At 38.8% G+C, this 21,901-nt stretch overlaps 1 protein-coding gene and 1 pseudogene across 1 annotated transcript in view; one reads left to right on the top strand and one right to left on the bottom strand.

Moving 5' to 3' along the window:
- Window positions 1-21,901, top strand: part of CNTNAP2 (contactin associated protein 2) — a 1,911,935-nt gene that overhangs the window by 192,082 nt on the left and 1,697,952 nt on the right. The window lies entirely within an intron of this gene.
- Window positions 6,094-7,412, bottom strand: LOC123836039 (KAT8 regulatory NSL complex subunit 2-like; annotated as a pseudogene).

Raw genomic sequence — 21,901 nt, 5'->3', positions numbered from 1 at the left:
ATTATTTTTTCATCTAAAGTTCTTCTATCCTAGAATCAGTAGAGAACCTCCACAAATTATTATATCTTCCATTTATCACTTGCATCTTTGTCTTCATGCTTTGACATTTTTCTGCTTACTATTGAAGAACGTCCCTGTGCTCAGTGAATGCTCAGTCCCTTCTTTGCTCCCTTATAAGGCATTATAGCTCAAGTCCTCCCTCTCAGTCTCTCTAGTGGAAAATTCTGTCGGCATACACACGTTTTTTGTTTTTTTTTCAATAGGCACACGTAACCATGAAGTCACCTCATCTTCAAAATAATAACAACCAAAACGTGCTTGACACCAATCTTAGGGCAGATATTTTCTTATTTCTCTGGAACATCTACAGCAAAATTCTTCAAAAGACTCCTTGGTACTTAGCTTTTTAATTCTTCCTCTTTCATTTGAAAAAAAAAATCACCTTTATTAGGCTTTTATCCTCAGCTTTCTACAAAACTGTTCTTGTCAATGCCACAGGTATTAACACTTCCACCTCATTTGGTAAGTTCAATACTGAATTCTCCGTTTTCATCTTTCTTGACCCATCAGCAGGTCTTGGCGTGGTTGGACATTTCTTCACCCTTGAAACAACTTCTGCATGTGGCTTCAGACAGTGCTTGATCTCGATTTCCCTGCTTCGGAATGGATCACTCCTTATCCTTTTCCTGGCGTCCTTAGCCTCAAATAGTTGAAATGCCATACTTCTTAATCTTTGGGTCTCTATCTACATTCATGGACTCCATACAGTTTTGTTTTTAAAATTATGCATAGGTTGATGATTTCCCAAATTTATATCTCTGCTCCTGACCTCTCTTGAAAAGTCCAGACTTACATCCCAGCTACTTACGTGATATCGCCACTTACAGAGATATCTAATAGGCATTTTATTATTAAAATGTTCAAGTCCAAGATTTTTGTTCTTTGAAAATCTGCCCCATTCACAGTGTTTGCCATATTGATTCATAGCAGCTCCATCCCTTCTGTTCTTCAGGTTCTAAATATCCACATTCAGACCATCCTTTCTCTACCCTGAGTAGGTAGCTACCACTTAGCCCCTCTACTGCTACCACCCTGGACCGACACATGACCATCTCTTGCCCATGATATTTCCATCCTCTCCACGGTAATCCTCCTGACATTTCTCATTTCACTCTATGTTCAAAACAGCAGCGACAGTGATTCTTCATACACCAAGTGTTAGATCATGTCCTGCTTTTCTGAAAACTTACCAGTGTCTTTCTGTTACACTCAAAGTAAAAGCCAAAGCCCTCTCAGTGAAAAGACAATAAAGTTACTCAAGATTTGAGTAAAAATAGTACCCATGTTAGAAATATGAAAGTCTGGCATCAATTAACATGAAAAGAGATGCTAGAATACCTGGAGAATAATAGATGTGAACATTGTAATGCAGGGTCAGTGAACAGCTGGTTCTCCATTTTTATGGTGAACACTACTAATTGGAATGGATTTAAAATTTAGCAAAGACTCTATCTGAACTCCTAAGTGTAGATTGTTAAGGGAGGCAGACAAGCTTTCTTTCTGGGCGGCTGTGTGGAGTTGTGCCTGACTGAGATGGACTTTGTGTATGGATGAGAAAGCTCATTTAAGAATAAAAGCCAAGGGTGCCTGGGTGGCCCAGATGGTTAAGCATTTGCCTTCGGCTCAGGTCATGATCTCAGGGTCCTGGGATCGAGTCCCCCATCAGGCTCCCTACTCAGTGGGGAGCCAGCTTCTCCCTCTCCCTCTGCTGTTACCCCTGCTTGTGTTCCTCCGCCCCCCCCCCCACTCCCTCTCCGAGTAAGATAAGTAAAATCTTAAAAAAAAAAGAGTAAAATCCAAAGCCCTCACAGTGACCTACAGGTTCTACCGTCCTGGGCCCTCTACTCCTCTGATGACATCTTGCAGTATTCTGACACAGTCACTCAACTCTGCCCAGAAGGGATTTCTAACTATTCCTCAAACATATTTCTGCTCCATTTGCTGTTTCCTCTGCCTAGATTACCTTTTCCACTGCTTTCTGCATGAGGACCTCCCTCAACCCCTTCACGACCTTGCTCAAATATCATCACTTCAGTGGTATATTCCCAGACAGATATTTAAAGTTGCTAGCCCTCCGTGGGGCACCTGGGTGGTGCAGTCGGTTAAACGTCTGCTCTTGGTTTCCCCTCAGGTCACGATTTCAGCGTTATGGGATCGAGCCCCATGTCCAGCAGCACGCTCAGTGGAGAATCTGCTTGAGATTCTCTCTCTCTCCTCCACTGTCCCTGCCCCTCCCCCGGCACTTTCTCTCTCCCTCTCTCAAATAAATAAAAATATAAGTAAAATTGCTAGCCCCCTGCCCTGCCTCTGCCACCATGACTTTACCCATTCTCTACTCTAGGTTTATTTAGCTTTTCCCCACCTCTAAGGTGTGTATGTTTTAATTATATATGTATTATCTATCTAGCCCCCATTAGTTTATGAGATCCATTAGGCAGGAACTTTTATGTTTTATCTACTAGTACATATCTATTGCTTAAGACATTAAGTCTCATATATTAAATTCTAAATAAATATGTGTTGAATGAGTTTATATTGATCATTTGTTTTAGTGCCTATGTGAAGAATATACAGAGGTTTATTTACCAAACTGCTGACATCCCAACTAGCTGGCAACCCTAAAAAGTCTTTCTGCAAAAATATGTTTCTTTTCATAGTTACAAGCCACACAGAAACTTAGTATCCACTTTCCTCTAGAATATTCTTGTGAATTGGTGTGTGCAAGGATGAAAATTCATTAATCAGTTTAACCATTTTTGCATATTTTCACAAAACACGTGGGCTGGGTTTCAGGTATTCATTCTACAGTTACTTAGCACACACTTTGCTATGGTAATTCTGGCAGATTTTTTGCTGTCTTATAAGTTTTTATCAAAATTTTCTGATTGTGTCTTCCCACTGAGGCATTTCGAAAATTTCCTTACATTACAACTAAGCATGGCAGTCTAACTGATCAGCAATCTGCATGTCAACAGTAGAGTATATGCTCATACACCTAAAAAAATTCTTAGCTGCATTGGGGTAGAAGAATGTATTGCAACCTGTTAGGTTATTATTACTTATTTTAAATAATTATAATAATAAAATGATAGGCTCTTCTATAGGATAGTTATAATTATTGGTGTCTATGAATGAGAAAATATATACCAACAGAAAGTTTATTTAAATTGATTTACAATTTAAATTATACTTTATTAATTGCAAAGCCAACTGCATGTATTTAAACACATGGCTATCATAATGGTAATATTTATTCACATTAGCTATCTTGTGCTAAATCCTTTACATATACTGCTATTTCAGTTGAGGAAATTGACTTTGGCCTAGAAGTTCAGTAACTAGCCCGGGATAATGCAGCTAGTAATGGTGAACCAGAATATGGACTCACATATGTCTCCAAAGTCCTGACTTCTAACCATCCCGGAGAGAGAAAGTCAAGGGGAGGGAAGATTGGCTACCACCTAGTAGCCCCGGTGCTATGACCCATTAGATCAGGTGAGAATATTTGTGAAAAATACTCATTCTTGGGGCGTCTGGGTGGCTCAGTTGGTTAAGTGTCTGCCTTCAGCTCAGGTCATGATCTCAAGGTCCTGGGATCGAGCCCCGAATAGGGCTCCCTGCTCCGCGGGGAGTCTGCTTCTCCTCTCCCTCTGCCGCTCCCCCTGCGTGTGCTCTCTCACTTGCTAGCTCTCTGACAAATAAATAAAATCTTTAAAAAAAATACTCTTTCTTAAGGTAAGTTCTGGTGCTGGTTGAGGCATAATTACACATAGTACAATAACCCTGCACCGTTTGTCTGCACATTTAGATGGCTGTTCTCGCAGAGGAAAGATTGATGCTAGAGGTCAGAAAAACCTGTTCTTGTCTGGTTTTTGTCACCCACCAGTTATGTGACCTTGGACCAGAGACATATGGCTGTAAGATTTAGATTATACGTATAGAAATAAGTATAATGTTCCCAGCTTGATCTACTTCTCAGGGCTTTCTAGATTTAAGTGAAAATGTACTTTATAATATCTAAATATAAAGCATTCTCTTTTTTTTTTTAAAGATTTTATTTATTTATTTGACAGAGAGAGACACAGCAAGAGAGGGAATACAAGCAGGGGGAATGGGAGAGGGAGAAGCAGGCTTCCCGCGGAGCAGGGAGCCTGATGCGGGGCTCGATCCCAGGACCCTGGGATCATGACCTGAGCTGAAGGCAGACGCTTAACAACTGAGCCACCCAGGCGCCCCTAAATATAAAGCATTCTAATTGTTAATATCATTGTAGCTACAGGTATATTTCATTCTTCAGTTCATATTTTATTAGTCTTTTAAGGAATCACATGATGTTCTTATATTGAGTGGGCAACCTGGTCTCTTTCTTTTTTTTTTTTTAAAGATTTTATTTATTTATTTGAGAGAGAATGAGATAGAGAGCATGAGAGGGGGGAGGGTCAGAGGGAGAAGCAGACTCCCTGCTGAGCAGGGAGCCCGATGCGGGACTCGATCCCAGGACCCTGGGATCATGACCTGAGCCGAAGGCAGTCGCTTAACCAACTGAGCCACCCAGGCGCCCAACCTGGTCTCTTTCTTAACAGATTCAATTTCAGATCATTAAGGAGGAGAAAGAAGTTGAGCTGTGCCTTTGGGCATATTCTGGCCAAGTAAAAAGTGGCATGATTTCAGTGGGGTAAGGAGGAAAATATGAGACACATCAGTGGCATAAATTTATATTTGGAAAAAAAGGATCCATGGGATGGTGTAGCAAGCAGGACTGGCAATAGTCACGGTCTATGGAGTTGACTGTATGTGGTAATTTTATTGCATATTCAACCATACAGTATAAACTGGGTCTCAGAGGACATGTGTGATTTCTAAAAATAAGTACAGTCAGAATGCACTTGTAGTTTTAAAATGTTTTCCTGCTTTGTTCAAATTCCATATACATCAAAACAAATAAGCCTTGTCAACCCTGTGTTTTCTTTATCCACTCTTCAATTCTTCTTTACTTATAAGGAAATCAGAATGTAGTTTACATTGCAAACTTAAACAAGATGACAATTTAAATATGCAAAAGCTTGATTTAAGCAATAGCCAAGCATATAGAAATTTATTTTTGTTTAATAGATTTATGTCTAATTAGCTGACCAATGGGGGGTAATGTTAATAGTGCCAGATAACTGAAGTAAATGTTATTTAACAGCATGGGGTTCCAATAACACAGGAGCAACCTTCTAGGCATTATATCATCCAAGCCCAGGAAGCTCCCCCATGGTGGCAGCCCTGCATTATTTAAAATCAGTTCATCATGTTCCTCATGAGGCTTGGCCACCTTTCAAAACCCTCTCTGGTCATGAGCTATTTGTGCCTGCTTTGTGATAATAAATCTCTCCTGTAATCTCTAAAACTCATGCAGACGATGTCCGGAGATTCTATTAGAAAAGAATGCAGAAGAATTCTGCTCTCTGTTTAATCCCTAATTAAACAAAATTAGATTGTATAATTACATTAATTTACAGTGTCCACAATACCTTTATCAAACATCTTTTCATTTTACAGTGTATTTCTTGTTGTCTTATTCAAGCAGGGTTTTTTGACATTTTCATAACATTTTAACATTTAATAGAAACTATATACATTAATTTTTTATTGTATCTTACATAAGATAGCCCCTACAGAAATTTACATAGGTTAGAAGCACAATGGATGGTTAAAGAACTCAGAGTCAGAGTTCACTGGGAGGAGGGGTTCAGACTACCCAATTAGGTGAGAGGTGAAGACAGGCTAAAACACAAGCACAGAATTCCATCAATATCCCAAGGATACACATCTCCCACATAAACACCTATGTGGATTTGTTCCAAGACTTGGGAATTCCCATTACAAAGATGTCTCTCCCCTGAGGCAGAGTCCCAAATACTTTCTCAATCCCAGCAGCTCTGGCAGGAATAACCTGTCTTTCTCTTCCTTGTATAGAGTGGGAAGACATCTGTGACATGTAGACACTATTGATCCCTTCCCCCGAAATTTGGTTTATGATTGACTATATCAATCAATAATCCAAACAACGTAGTCTGAGTTATCCTTCAGTGAGAGATAGTCATAAATACTTGTTGAAAGAATGAAAAATTCAAATCCTCCAAAGTCATATGGTTCCCAAAACAAGCTATCAACTGACAGAAGAAATGGCTTCCCATTTGCAGTAGACACTCTACTTTGAGGCAGTGGTTAGGAGGCTTTTTCAGAATTTGGGACCTCTGTGATCTGCATGCATCTCCAGCCATCTGTCTCTGGCCCAGGATATCCATTGGACCTTCAACAATTTCTTTGACTGAATGATCTTCAAGGATTATGAAGGATCAAAAGGCAAGGGTGAAGGAGGGTACTGCGTACCGTCACCCACAACATCTAAGTCCTACTCGGGCTGAGACATCTGAGGAGGCAACTTCCAGTTGGCAGTGGGCAGCAGGGATCCTCAGAGAGGCTTACAGGAACTGGTTTGTTGCGGGGTACCTTTTCAGACCCTTGGCAGCATTTGAAAAGAACTTGATTCGTGTCCTGACAAATACGGGTAAGGTAGTGTCTGGTCATTGGAAGAGACTGATTGGAATGACAGACATCATCCACAAAGGCCAAGTGCCTCTGACTGAAACAAATTGTATGAGCCCATTGGGCAGCACCATCTGTGGCCAGTATTCGGCATTCCTCCAGCTGCCTATGTAATAAGGTTTCCCCTCCATAGTGCTGATCATACTGTGGACGACATTTTAGATGCTTTAAGTTTTCTCCTTCTTTGGCCAAAAGTCCCTCTGGACCAGTGAAAGGACTACTACCTAGAGCCTCATGTTCCACTTTGTGATTATGTAAAAAAACATGCTGAAGTCAATTAAACTGATCGATGTACAAAGATTGCAAATGAATTAGCTTCTCACACATAATCAGGGCAACTTTTGCTGGTGTGTAGACACGAGCATGTCCAGAATTCATCCAGCTTCACTGTGGCTTCTTTCTGGAGACTGAGACCCCAGTTCTGTCTTAGCATAAGAGCTCATCTGGCCCAAGAATGTGTCACCCATAGGCCCTGGACTGGTCTTCTTCATTTGAGCATGAAATGCCAGGGCATTCCTATGGGCATGTTCAGCACCGAAAGACACCCCATCATTCTTCTCAAGTTTTGGAGCAGAATTGGGAGATCTTTTTCCATTCTTCATCAGTATGTAAGTACACTGCCTGAAGGGTGCATTCTTGTCTCAAGGATATGCTTGAGACAAGGTTGCAAGCACGGGTGATGAGTGAATGAACAAGACAGGATCTCCTGGGACCTTGGGCACTGGGGTGATCCTCCCCCGACTGGTTGGCAAGACGTGGAATCAGAATCCTGTTCATACCAAAACCTCTGCCTCTGCCCTGTGCTACACCGCTAGCCCTCTGGCTGTGCTAGCCACTTGTCTCTTGGATGCAGTTAGTTGGTTTTAACTCTTGGGCATGTTGTTGGTGGAGGGGCAAACAGAAATACATGTTCATCAAACTAGAACTCTTTCCACTTTTTTTTATTCTCCCTTTGGGTTTCTTGAGTTCTCTGTTTTTTATGAGCGTTGCTTTCATCTTTGTACAGTTCAGTGACAAGGGGATATCAATGTCCTTGCTCTTACAGCAAGTCAATAATTAGTCTCTTAACTGTATATTTCAAACAAGAGAAATGACCCTTTCTAGCTGAAAGTCTCAATCGAGGAGACATATGCACGTAAACACAAACATAGGAACATGCACACACACATTACAGAGTTTTGTAAAATTAAATGGTATTTTATTTTCTGGGCAGCTCTATCCATTGGCATCAGATGGATTATGTCTCAAAGTCTACATTCGTGTTTGAAAACCTTCCACAGGAGATTCTGGGATTATACTCTGAGTTTATAATTCTAACAGTCTTTGCATTTAGAATGCAAGTTCCTGACATGTAACTGATAAGATACTGGTTACCAACCTTTAGCCTGGAGCTGACAGAGCCTTGAAACTCTATCTCCCTATCTCATCTCCCTATTGCTTACTAATTAATAGCCGCAAGGTTTCACCAGACATAACTGGCCTCCGGGTACCTCCCTCTTCCTTTGAGGTGTAAAGAGGTGCTCACTTCCTGATCCCAGCTCTGATGAGAGGAACATTCTGTCTCAGAAACATTCACATGAAAAAAAAGAAAGTATTAAGAGAGGGGGAATGAATGGGAGGCCCGAATGAACCAGGTCATAAAACAATAAATTAAATATATCTAATGCCAGATTATTCCAAAAATAATTATAACTGTGCATTTAGAAACTATGAGTTAAGGAGTTGAAAGACATATTATTTTTAGGTATTTGGATAACTTCAATAGTAGCTACCTTTAAAGCAATGAACTAATGACAGTTGATACAAAGTGTATTCTTTGACCTCTAATTTGCAAGAAAAAAAAAGGATGAAATAATTATTAAGATAGAAAAATATGCAAAATGGATAAATATGCCAAATTTTTTTATTATTTCATTTATTTTATCCAAACTGCATAATTAGAGATTCTCTATAGAGTTTGTACGTGGGACTGAAATCAGTGTTTCTTTCTTTTTTTTTTTTTTAAAGATTTTATTTATTTATTTGACAGAGATAGAGAGAGAGCACAAGTAGGCAGAGAGGCAGGCAGAGGGAGAGGGGGAAGCAGGCTCTCCGCTGAGCAGGGAGCCCGATGCAGGACTCGATCCCAGGACCCTGGGACCGTGACCTTAGCCGAAGGCAGCCGCTTAACCAACTGAGCCACCCAGGCACCCTGAAATCAATGTTTCATACACAACATCGATTCCTATGGGTTTTCAACTTTACTAGGTCTTGTCAAGGGTCTCCTTCTCCCTTCGAACACATGCATACACACACACACACACACACACACACTTCTTAAAAAAAAAAAAAAAAACTTTCAGTTTTACCTTAAACTCCTAAGCATGACAACTTGGGAGCCCACTGTAAGTGACATTTCTCCAGGTCACTGCTTATGGTTACAGCTTCTGCACAGAAAATCGTTCTGCCATGTTTTCCCTCAGCTCATCAAGCACAGCTTCCTGTCTTGCAAAAACAAATGCAATGATGGAGGTCATTATAACAGCTTGTTCAATGTAAGCAAAACTGAGTTTTTTAGAACACCATTTGACTAAAGATCAGACGCTTGGGCTCAGTCTGGGAAAAAGAATAATATTGACGGGTTACAGACCTGTGGAGTCTAATGAAAGAGAGATCAAAAGAAATCATTACAGCTGGATTATGAATGTTGAGAAAAGATAGTATTAATGTGTACAGAGTTTTAATAACAGCAAGCTAAAGGTTTGTTGATTAGAGTTCATTTTTTATAGAGTATTACCAACCTTAAACGAATGGCCTTTTCTCATACCCCCCCAAAAAAGAGACAACCTTAAATAATGATGCTTCAGCTGAACTCTAAACGTGCACTGAACTGCAAGTGATTGTAGGTTAAAAAAGAGACCCTACAAGTGTGTGAAAGGAAGACAGTAGTTTATCCTCCTCTCTCCTTGGGTGATGGGGCCAGTGTGGTAGTTGGTGATGTTCCCTCAGGTGAGGAAAATCAGGTGCTTTATACATCACCTCAGTGAGATGGTTCCAACTGGGGCTGTGAGTTACTGAATTGTCTGGGAAGCAGCTGCTGCTATTTATCTTTTGTTGTGGTTGATTTCAATTAAAAAGACTACTTTATGGTAGAAGAAAGCTGTGGTCCCATTTATTCTGATTATATTACATGCAGCATTCTAGGATCAGAAGAAGGATCCCATAATTTAGAACAAACAGGAATTTGCAGAAGTGAATGTGTGAGGCTGGGCACAGGGCTAGTGAATTCAGCGCAAGGCACAGAGACACCACTAATGGTAGGTGGATGGTTTGAGGTGGTGATTATGGGTAGTTGAGAGAAATCTCTCAAGGTTTTTAAAGCTTTCTCGTCTGTACTCAAGGAAAAATATGAAGACTGTGACCAAGTTACTTCCATTTCTGAGACCTCCGTCATCTCATCTGCGGAAGTGAGTTGGGTTTCCATGATGCCTAAGGTCTTTCCAAATTAAATGTGCTCTAATTCCAACTCTGGAATTATTTTGTAACCCCAGAGCATTCTAATGAATAAACAGAGTCTTATCCTTTATCACCTTAGAGCAAATTCTTGTTCACTGGTGGGTTGCCATAGCTCATCACAGTTGCCACAAAATCGAATGTTAACACAGCTACAGAGTTTTATATATGTCTTGTAGAATTACAAAAAAAACATAACGTCTCCATGAACAGCCCCATATTTCTTTCATTAAAATATTTTGAAATTATGGCGTCTGACAAATAATAACATCAATTTTGTTATAAAGTAATAGCATATAAGTATTCCCAGGGACTTGGCAAGAGATATTCTATATAAATGTTTGTGCCTGTTCACACGCACACGTGTGAGCATTTGAAGTAATACAGCAATGGTATAAATCGTGATGACATCAGAAACAAACTCACTGACTTCAGGACTCTTCCCCTCTCATCCGGAATAAAGGACTACAGTCCAAATGATTTCTTTGATTGACACATCTGAAAAGATCTCTCCCTGCTTAAAGGTTCCAAATTATCTTAGGATAAAATGCCAAACTCTTAACATGAAACAAAAGGCCACTCAGTCGTAGAATCACATTAACTCCTGTAGGCTGCATGTCCACATTTCTCTCCCTAATACAATCTCAGCTCCAGCCATTCTGACCTACTTTAAAATGCCTGCATTCTCTATTTCCCTTCCAGTGTTAGCCTTTGTAGGGCCCATCTCCCTTGACAGAAATACCCTTCCTCTGCTTCCTTGACAGCCAGCTCCTTCTCTTGCTTCAGGTTTCAGCTGGATAAATTTGACTTTCCCTGAAGGAGATTATAACCATTTCATAATATCAGTTCTGCCTCCGACAATGGGGAAAGAGCCTAAGACTTTAAGTAATTAATGCATATTTATTGAACACCTGCTACTACTGTGTAAAAATGCCACAGGAGACATAAATATGAACAAAATACAGACCCCCTGTTGAGAGGTGATGTGTGGAATGTATACACATAATAGGACAAATGCAGAATGCTACGTGGGAAATCCAAGTACTTTGGTGATGTAGAAAACAGGGTGACCACACTTGGTTGAATTTGGAAAACAACTTAATCTGATGTTATTTTAAGAGTTTAAAAACTCCATTGGCCCAAAGGACCTTCAGCTCTGAAAGGTCCCTCCGTCTAATCTTGGGTGATTGCCTAAGGTTCAAGTGAGTGGGTCTTAGACCCCCAAATTCCAATCAGAACCTTCCCACGGGTTTTCTGTGGCTTTTAGAACGTTTGAAAGCCACAGGAGTTTTCTACTGGAATAATAGTTATATTATGACATTAATAGATATCCTCAAGTTGATTTTCCCTTTCAAGAACATTGGTGGATAACAAACCCACAATCTCTATAGCAGAACTTGTTGCCCAAGTCACTGAAGCAAAATAGTGCTTCATCAGTTCATGGCCATGTGTGATATCGAGGCACCTCAGGACACCTCACACTTGCCAGGTGCATTCATTATTCTTCCTTCTTTGTTTTTAATAGAATTTCACCGAAAGAGTATTTATTGGAAATTACTGTACAGCGCTGTGATCTTTGAGAATGAGTCAGTGTCCTATGTTAATTGCAAATGTGTCAATATGACAGCAGGAATTCTGTTTTTTGAAGCAGAGGAGAAAGGTACTGAGCTTAAGAACTACAAACTCCCAAAATACCTGTAAAAGCAAAATGACATCTTCACTACAGTCGTTTTTTGTTTTTTTTTTACCTGAATATCTGTTTTAGCATGTGATTTAAGCTACTTTTCATTTCTGTCTTAATCCTGCTTTGTTGTGAGCTAAAACTAAGCATACTTCTCTAGGATTCAAGTGTTCACTATATGAGGTAAATTAACTCTTCCAGGGCTCTAGGGTACCAATTAATACCACAGAGGAGGTAAATTACTAACTGGTACCCTGCTGCTCTGAAAAGACTGAATTTGCCTCAAATGGTTTGTTGCTCTCTGTTAAAGAGTATATTACTCCCAGTGGTTCTCTCTATAGGACAGGATCCATCTTTATATGGAAAATTAGATTCCATCGGATCGGCAGGCTAGATCTTCCCAAATGTGTCATATGATAGTCATGATTAGATTACCAGAAGCTATAAATGCCAGTAATGAAAGCTTGACAAGTCAATGAGTAAATATAAGGACATGGAACAGAATATTTGGAATATTTAAAATGTTTAGAGTTTTGTAAGCATAGTGAGAACGAGATATTTGATTGTTATTATTAAGTGGAACCTTCTGTTGTTATTTAGAAGCATTGTGTAATGTGGTATTACAGAAACGTGTAACTAAATGGTGTTCCTCCTTTTCTCCCCTGTTAAAAATATAGAAATAGAGATGCAGAAATGCAGAATATTTTTCACTCTCGCATCCTCTGCCCATGGATTTTTAATGTTGTTTGAATACTCGCAATGCTTTAGAAGATGATTTTTCAATAAGTCTATTAGAAAGTTTTCCCTTGTACTGAGGTAAAAACAACCTTCCTCTCTCTTCATTTGTTCCTTATTGCACAGGTAGCTGTGAGTGCTTAGTAAGTCTGAGACACTGCACAGTGAAGGGAAAGGCAGAATTCTGCGTTCTCGAACCGCACGCTCTAACAGAGAAGAACAAAACCAAAACCGTGGACATTCAATTGCAATAGGTGATATGAAGAAAATGAATAAAAAGTCCAAGGTAGAAAATCATTAGGGTAGGGAAAGGGCGGGGGCAACCATAGATATGTAACCGTGGAACATTGTAGAATAAGAAGCCATGCTTCCATGTAACGCTGGAAGTGGGGCAGGGGGAGTATGAATTGAGATGCAGGGAAGAGTTGGTGTCACACTGCCCACAGCCTTATGAGCTAACATAAGGGAGCTGAATGTAATGCTAAGTCCAATGGAAGAATAATTTTAGGTAGGTGAGTGAATCATCTAAATTAGTGTAAAAATAGCAATGATACTAAGTTTACATAGCACTTATTGTGTGCCAGATACATTTTAAGGACTCAACACTTTTTAATATTTCTTTTTTTTTTTTTAAGATTTTATTTATTTATTTGAGAGAGAATGAGATAGAGAGAGAGCATGAGAGGGGGGAGGGTCAGAGGGAGAAGCAGACTCCCTGCTGAGCAGGGAGCCCGATGTGGGACTCGATCCCAGGACCCTGGGATCATGACCTGAGCCGAAGGCAGTCGCTTAACCAACTGAGCCACCCAGGCGCCCCACTTTTTAATATTTCTAATAATGCTATGAAATAGAATTAAATTGAGGCACAGTCTTTTCATGATGTCCAGAGTTGCGTAGCTAGTAAAATTGCAGAACTAGAGTTTAACCTGAGCAGCATATGCCCCAACTAGTAACTACCTATGTTTTTCTAGCTAGCTAGCTAGCTACATCTATCAGCTTTTATAAGTTGTACATAAGCAGCATTAAACCATGCTTCAGTGCATGAGAATAGATGAGATGTTTTAGGGACTGAGTTTTGGGAGAAGACCCAGGACTGAGCCGTGTGTGACCCCAGCAGTGCACACTGAGTAGAAACACGAAACTAGCAAAGGACACTGAAAATCAATGAGCCAGTAATAGGGGGACACTGCTGATGGAGAAGTGATAGGGAACCAAGGGGCGTGTCCTAAGGTGAAATGGTGGTCAGTTCTGCTTCATGCTGCAGAGAACTGAGTTAGACATCTGTGCTGGATTATGTCATGAAATCGTTGATGACCATGAAAGACAGGTTTTCATGAAGAAGTCTAAAAAAAAAAAGGCTAATAGATGAGAGTAAGAGTGAAAGAGATAAAGTCAAGATAGAATGTATGGACAGCTGTTTAGAATTCTGTGGTGAGCGAAGAGAAATAGCTGGAGAGAGAGACGGAGTCAGGGAGAACACACACGCACATACACACACACATATGGGTAAGGAAAGAGCAACGGAGCATATGCATCTGCTGATAAGAGAAAAGGGAGCCTTTGAGCATGCAGAAGAGGAAACAATATTGATATATAAGTTTCTTTGAGGAGCCAAAGCAAGAGAGGATTTAGGGTAGAAACGGGAGGTTCGGCATTTGCTGGAGGAAGGACTTTACTTACTGAGCGTATGTGAGAAAAGATGTGGACTTCTTGCTCTGTATTTGGAAAAAGGCAAATAATGAGAAATATTTAATACTGCTTATATTGCCCCCCCATGCTAAATGCTTTACGTATGTTATTTCAGTTAATTCTCAGAAAACTCTTCTCAGAAAATTATCAGAAAAATATTTTTAACTTTTAATTAACAGCTGATGGAACTGAGACTCACAGGAATTAAGTGACTTGCCCCAAATCACATATCCACTAATTACTAGAGCTAAAAATTTGAAGGCAAACAGCCCGTCTCCAAAATCTGATTCTAGAGCTAGAAATTTACTTAGTTATTCACTAGTAAGTGAGTGATGAGACTCGGAGAGCCAAACTAGCCTTCCCAAGTATATGCACCTGCTTGCTGAGAGGGCTCTGTGTTCTTCCACTCCACCTAATTCTCTGGTTTTAGAGGAAGGAGGCATTTTAAAGTAAAAATATGTGACTGTTTATCATGAACTTCATTCACTGAAAATGTAGTGGAATTTGGGCTGGAGACTGTAAGAATTAAAATCCTAAGAATCAGATATAATTGTTTTTCAAGACAGGAAAAAAAATAAGTCAAAGGACTCTTCATATCACTGGTATAAATTTTCCTAATGAGAACTCCATGTATATACAATTAGTTTTAGAAAAGAATTTTCCAAGTGCCTGATTAACTTTTAATCAGGATGCTAAGATGATTAGCCACAGTCTGATTATGTAAGAAAAAATGCAGTGAAAGACAATGTTCTGCTCTATTGTACACGTGTACTACAGAAGCAATTTAAGAGGAGGTTCAACAACTCTTCATTTAACAAATCTCATCAAAATTAGCAGTGGCAATTTTTCAAAGGTTGTATGTGTATTTGTTAATATTTTTTTTCCTGTATCACAGAGAGACGTTTCCAATTTTTATATTTTTTCTAATAATTCGAATGGCTGTCACACTTACAAGCTCTTATTATACAATGCTAAGAGGATTTTTAAATTCCATATTTCAAGGAAACTATATGTTTTCCATTCAATCTTATTATTCATTGTATAGTTTCAGTCTACTTTTATAAATATAGCATCCTAAAGATTTTTTGCTTGTTTATTTTTCCCAACTCTCTTATGCACCACTTAATATGTACATCTTTTACTGTAGTCCATGATGTCTACATGGACAGCAAACAGACCTCACAGGTGCAACCTAACAGCATCTCAATACAGATCCTGCAGACTGCATCTCTCTAAAGAGACTCTGAATGTCCCATGGGATCACCCTCCTGTCCCTCACAATGGCGGCCAACTTGTTAATACAGCTTGTCTTGGTCTTCCTTCTTCCTTTCATTCCCTCATTCCTCACACAGGCTCCCCAGGATGGCTTTCCCAAATAAATTAAGTGCATGGCCCAGGCTAAGACATTGGCAAAAATTAAATTTCTATCTGCAAAAGCATAAACAGAAGGTATACATGTCTTTATGTTTCACATGCATATGCCAAAATAAATCTTACTTTGTTAAAACATTCACACACAATTTTGTTTGAGTGTTTTTCAACTACTGGTCTGGGTTTGTGTTTCTATAAGATAAATGTTTTAGGCTGTTGAAGATCTAGGAATTTACCTCATTCTTCAAGATGAACTACAATATGAACTATATATAATATGGTAACATGAGTCAGTTATGTTTTATTGTTTAAAGTGATCACATGACCGGAGCACCTGGGTGGCTCAGTCGTTAAGCGTCTGCCTTCGGCTCAGGTCATGGTCCCGGGGTCCTGGGATGGAGCCCCGCATCGGGCTCCCTGCTCAGCAGGAGGCCTGCTTCTCCCTCTCCCACTCCCCCTGCTTGTGTTCCCTCTCTCGCTGTCTCTCTCCCTATCAAATAAATAAATAAAATCTTTAAAAAAAATAGTGATCACATGACCTAAAAAATAATGGAATCTTGCCATTTGCAACAACATAGAGAGACCTAGAGAGCGTAGTGCAAAGTGAAATAAGTGAGCAGAGAAAGACAAATACCATATGATTTCACTCATAAGTAGAATCTATAAAACAAAACAAAGAGACAAAGACAAACAAAAAAGCAGACTCATTTTTTGTTGTTTCGAGTTTTTATTTAAGTTCTAGTTAATTAACATGTAGTGTAATACTGGTTTCAGGAGTAGAATTTAGTGATTCATCACTTACTTATAACACCCAGTGCTCATCACAACAAATGCCCTCCTTAATCCCCATCACCCATTTAGCCCATCCCCTACCCACCTCCCCTCTAGCAACCCTCAGTTTGTTCTCTATAGTTAAAAGACTCTCATGGTTTGCCTCCCTGTCTTTTTCCCCCTTTCCCCCTGTGTTCATCTGTTTTGTTTCTTAAATTCCACATATGAGTGAAATCATATGGTATTTGTCTTCCTCTGACCAACTTGTTTTGCTTAGTATAATACCCACTAGCTCCATCTACGTTGTTGCAAATGACAAGATTTCATTCTTTTTGATGGCTGAGTAATACTCCAGTGTGTGTCTGTGTGTGTGTGTGTGTGTGTGTGTGTACCACATCTTCTTTAACCATTCATCAGTTGATGGACATTTGGGCTCTTTCCATAATTTGGCTATTGTTGAAAAAGCAGACTCTTAAATACAGAGAATGAACTGGTGGTTGAGAGGGAAGGTGGGTGGGGGAGTGGGTGAAATAGATAAAGGGGATTATGAGTATATTTATCAAGATGAGCACTGAGTAATGTATAGAATTGTTGAATCACTATATTGTAGACCTGAAACTAATATAACACTGTATGTGAATTATACTTCAATAAAAATTTTTTAAAGATAAACATAAAAATCAGTCACATGCCCAATTACAATCCCTTTTTATGAGCCTTTTTTTGATGCCTGACATTTGACATGAAAAAATGTCAATTTAATAATCCAACATTAAATCAAATGGGCTGTTCTCATCAGAAGTAGAAATGAAAGAAAGCTTGCAAAATAATTGTTTTGTTGGGCTAAGAATAAACATAATCCTGGGAATGAATTAGTCATCACCCTATACTACCTGCTAAATATCTGCATGTGCTTCTCCCTGTGCTGAGTACCCAAGAAGTAAATTCCTGATTATACTAAGTGAAAGAATTCTTATGGTCTACATTATGCTGTACTTTAATGGGAGAATTAACACTGATGCTGTCTATAATAATGTAGTTTTTTTTAAATTTTTGCTTCAATTTTCTTTTCATCATAAAATTGATGAAATATGACCCAGAGGATGGATAGAGAAACATAGATACAGATATGGATATATAGAGATTTGTATATTCTCCTAGATTTAATCATTTTCTCATACTCTGTGACACAGTTAAGATTTAGAGCTGAAAATTTTCTTTTTTCTATTTTCTTTTTTTTGGCAGAGAGAGAGAGTGTGTGTGTGTGTTTGTGTGTGTGTGTGTGCTGGGGGGGGGAGAGGCAGAAGCAGATTTCATGCTGACTGCAGAGCCCAATGTGAGACTCGATCTCACAACCCCAAGATCATGACCTGAGCTGAAATCAAGAGTTGGCTTCTTAACTGACTGAGCCACCCAGGAGCCCCAAGAGCTGAGAATTTTTCTTAAAATAGTACTTATCCATAATATCAATATAATTTTTTATAAATACCAGAATAATGAATTCATTTAGATTTTTGTAATGCATTTCTGATATCTTTTTTCTGAAAGATTAAGTTATTAATACCCAGAAAAACCATATATCTGGACAAGATAAGTCAATTGCTCTGAATCCACAGGAAAGGAAGCTTACATCCCATTACCATTTAGACAACAATTTGGGAAGCAAACATACAGGTGCCATTAAAACCTCAAAGAAAATTCCTCTACAAAAGGAATTTTTGACATCAGATGATGGGCCCAAGAAGACCAAAGGGATTTGGGATGTGTGCTCAAAATTGGCCTTTCATGTGTGTTTATGTATTCAGCTTGTCCATCCATCAAAAGCTCCACCTGTCTTGGAGCTATCGCCCATCATTTATTTATCTGCAGAGAGACTAGAATCTGAATTGATCTTTATTTCAGTCATGTACTGAATGTAAGAATTGTGAAAAGCAACTCGGAGTCATGACACATCCTTTTTCTAAGAGAGAAGTTGTACTTCACAGGGATCTGGAGCCTTGAAGCTCAGATCTACTTTTGGAGAATAACATAAAATTCATAGGAAACCCCCTACTCCATTTTTAGACCAATGTGGACGTTTTGTCAGGTCTATTCATGAAACTGACATAAGCTTTCTCAATTTTATCATTCCTTGGAAGACTATAGTTATTTAAAACATATCAAGTGTTTAGAAAGAGACGCTTTAAAAACTATCAGTTAAACTGTAACATTGTACGAGACCCAAATAACAACCACCAGGATGTTCCCACATCTGCCAGTATTTTGAAGGAGAGTGCATGATTTCTTCCTTCAGCCGAGGAGATCAATTGGCAATGACGACTAGTAGCAGTCGCTCACATTTATGGTGTTTGCCATATGTCAGACATTGTGCTACATGAATTATCTAACTTAGACTTTGGGAAAATGCCATGGATGATTATTATTAAACCTATTTTAGGTTAAGTAACCTACTCACTTAATTTGGAAGTGGCAGAGCCAGTGTGGTTAAACATTTCATTCCATGCCTGTATGATGTAGAAAACGAACAAACATGTAAGCCTTTGGTATATTTATATACTAAAAAACTCTTTAATGTAAGAACTTAAAAGGCTGTACATGACACGGATCGTAGATGAAGCAATGTATGGTGGAAGATAGAGAGATGGATAAGAAGGTCTTCAGTCTTAGGAAGCTTGCAATTTACTAGTGGGGATAAAGCAAGCACATACATGTCCATAATAAAACTATTCATATCTGTAGAGGCTGAACAGTTTGCACAGTTCTTTCAAGCCTTTTAATTTGATTTCATTCTATCAAACGTTTTCATCACTAAGCTATCTATATGCCTCAGTCTCTTCTGTACATGGCTCCATTGCCTTCTTAGCCCTCTCAGAAATCCATTAAAACTTTAAGACTAAGACATTTTGATTACATGTTCCTTCTTAGTACTAATGCAAGTTTATATATAATACATATGAATATATAAAAATGATTATTTCAACATTCATCATATGATGAATAAAATACATTTTCCATAAGCTTACAATTCAGTATTATCTAAACATTGGCTTAGCGCTGGCCTTTAAAGAGAGCAGAGTAGGGACCTCCTGGCCAAAGTCCCCTACCTCCACTCTCTCCCACCTTCTTTTCTGTCATATGATGAGTAAGAAAGGTCTCTTCTTCCTTAAAAGCTATACCTCCCATTTCTTCTCTGAATTCTCTCTTGCTTTGTGTTCTCAGGTATGTCTATATATTAGATACCATTTTCTCTTCTTTTTTTAAAGATTTATTTATTTGGGAGAGAGAGAGAGAAAGTGAGTGGGGGGAGGGGCAGAGGGAGAGAGAGAATCTCAAGCAGACTCCCCACTGAGCGAGGAGCCTGATGTGGGGCCTGATCCGATGACCCTGAGATCATGACCTGAGCCAAAATCAAGAGTGGGACACTTAACCAAATGAGCCACCCAGGCACCCCGGTTGTCTCTTCTTAATCTCCAATCACTTCCTTTCCCTCATCTGTAGTCATATAGGCTCTGTGTTTACACGTGGTTGGGCTCATGTGTGTGCGTGCGTGCGTGTGTGTATATTCTCTCTTGGCCCCGTGTTCCTTTCCTGCCATAGCTTTCTTTGTATCAAAGGAAAAAAAATTCCTAGAAAGCATAAGTTATGAATTAGATTTAAAGTAGGAAAAAAATACACAGCAAAATAATATATCCCAGGGATATAGGGGGGCAGAGAATAAATATATATTATAAGGTCAATGAATTAGATATGAGGAAAGAGCCCACATGTGGTGTCAAAGTCTAGCATTTAGAGCTGGCTGTGCGTTTAATTTAATATTGACCAAATCACACAACATCGGTTTCTTCATCCATAATAATAGCTTCCTCTGCTACTTGAAGTTGTTGCTCCAATCAAAAAAAAAAAAAAAAAAAAAGCCCATTTCTGCTAGAAGCTTTACAAACTGCATAGACCTTGCCTGATACAAATATGAGATGGCATTGCCTTTCATTGAGATAAATGTCCTAGTGACGCTTCAGTTTTCACAAACAGATCATTTTCTTATCCTTAGTTTTGCTGATTTGTGCACTCCCCATTTACCTAGAACACAGAATTGCTAAATGCCAAGTAATTGTCAGGGGTATAATATCCAATTCACTGCTGCTCAGCTCATCAGTATGAAAAATAATACCCATGCATGTTTATCTGAATGATAAGCCATTCTGTCAAACTTCTAAAATTCCTAATTTGTATTACTGAATTACATCCAGTCAGGAAGCCTGAAACCCATCATACTAGTCCCCAATAAAATATATTTTTAAAAATTCTCTTAGATAAAATTTGGAATGACGAAGTTATATAATATGTAAAGTTAGATTATATAAAAACGGAGCTTTCTGTAAATTGTTTCACTTTGTAATGTAAGGGTCACGTTAAGTCTGTTACACACCATCCACTTCAATGGGAAGGTCTCAGCATCACAAATAGTTGTGCTTCTTTCAGAAATTGTTTTTAAATCTAATCATCACTGATTTGTGTAAATGGCCATGTCCTTACCATGTAAAAGGCATATTTGTGTCCCACCTCTTGCAAATGTACCGACTTCATAGAATAAATTTTCATCCATTTTCTGAATCAGTCTCATTCTTAATCTTAGCATACTTTCCATACTGTACTTTCCCTTTGGATCATTTTCCTTTACCAGCATTATATTTAGTGTGCATGTATATGTGTTGTGTGTGTGTGTGTGTGCGCGTGTGCATGCGAGAGAGAGAGAGAGAGTATATGTGTGACTGTGTGTGTGTGTATTTTAATGGGTCATATAGGCACTTGGTCAAACATCAAACAGCCAGAAAGAGGAATAAGGTTCCCCCCGCTATCTGAAATCAGAGCATTACTATGAAACTTTTTGTAAGAAGCAATTGCCATTAATTTATATGGAAAAGTTTTTGAGCAACCCCAGACCCCAAAAATAATCTCTCTTAGGCTTTTGTGATACCTTAGGACACATCTTGCAAATGAATGTACAAAATCAATCGAGATTCTAACGGAAAGGAACTTTTTGATGTTTACGCTTCTGAATGCTGAAAAACAATGTTATGTTTTAAATTACTACTTATCTTCCTAGGAGCATAGTGAAACATAGGGCATAGGTCTAAAAGCCACTTCCGTTTCTTTATCTATAGTCCATTATTTACTCATTCTCTTTATTGATGGTTATTTTGTTTGTTCGTTTTACTGATTTTGAAGTCCTTTCCTTGTAAAAAAAATTTTTTTTGTAATACATCACATCCATCACAAGTTGCTGTTTATCTTTGACTTTTGTTCGCAACGTTTTGACATCCACAGATTGCTAATATTTATTCTCTTTATCAGACTAACTCTGGATTTGTGGCGAGGCTTAGAAAATATTTCCTGAATGAAGACTTTTGTGTAATTTTATTTATTGTCATGTCTAAATCTTTGTTAGATCTGGGATTTATTCTGGAGTAAGAAGTGATAGCTCTAACTTTGCTTTTATTTTGTTTTGTT

This window comes from Mirounga angustirostris, unplaced genomic scaffold (assembly GCF_029215605.1).
Source record: "Mirounga angustirostris isolate CCGP_5_RB_7025 unplaced genomic scaffold, mMirAng1.0.hap1 SCAF_12, whole genome shotgun sequence".
In the NCBI taxonomy this organism is placed as follows: Eukaryota; Metazoa; Chordata; class Mammalia; order Carnivora; family Phocidae; genus Mirounga; species Mirounga angustirostris.
This window is presented reverse-complemented; position numbering and strand designations above follow the sequence as displayed.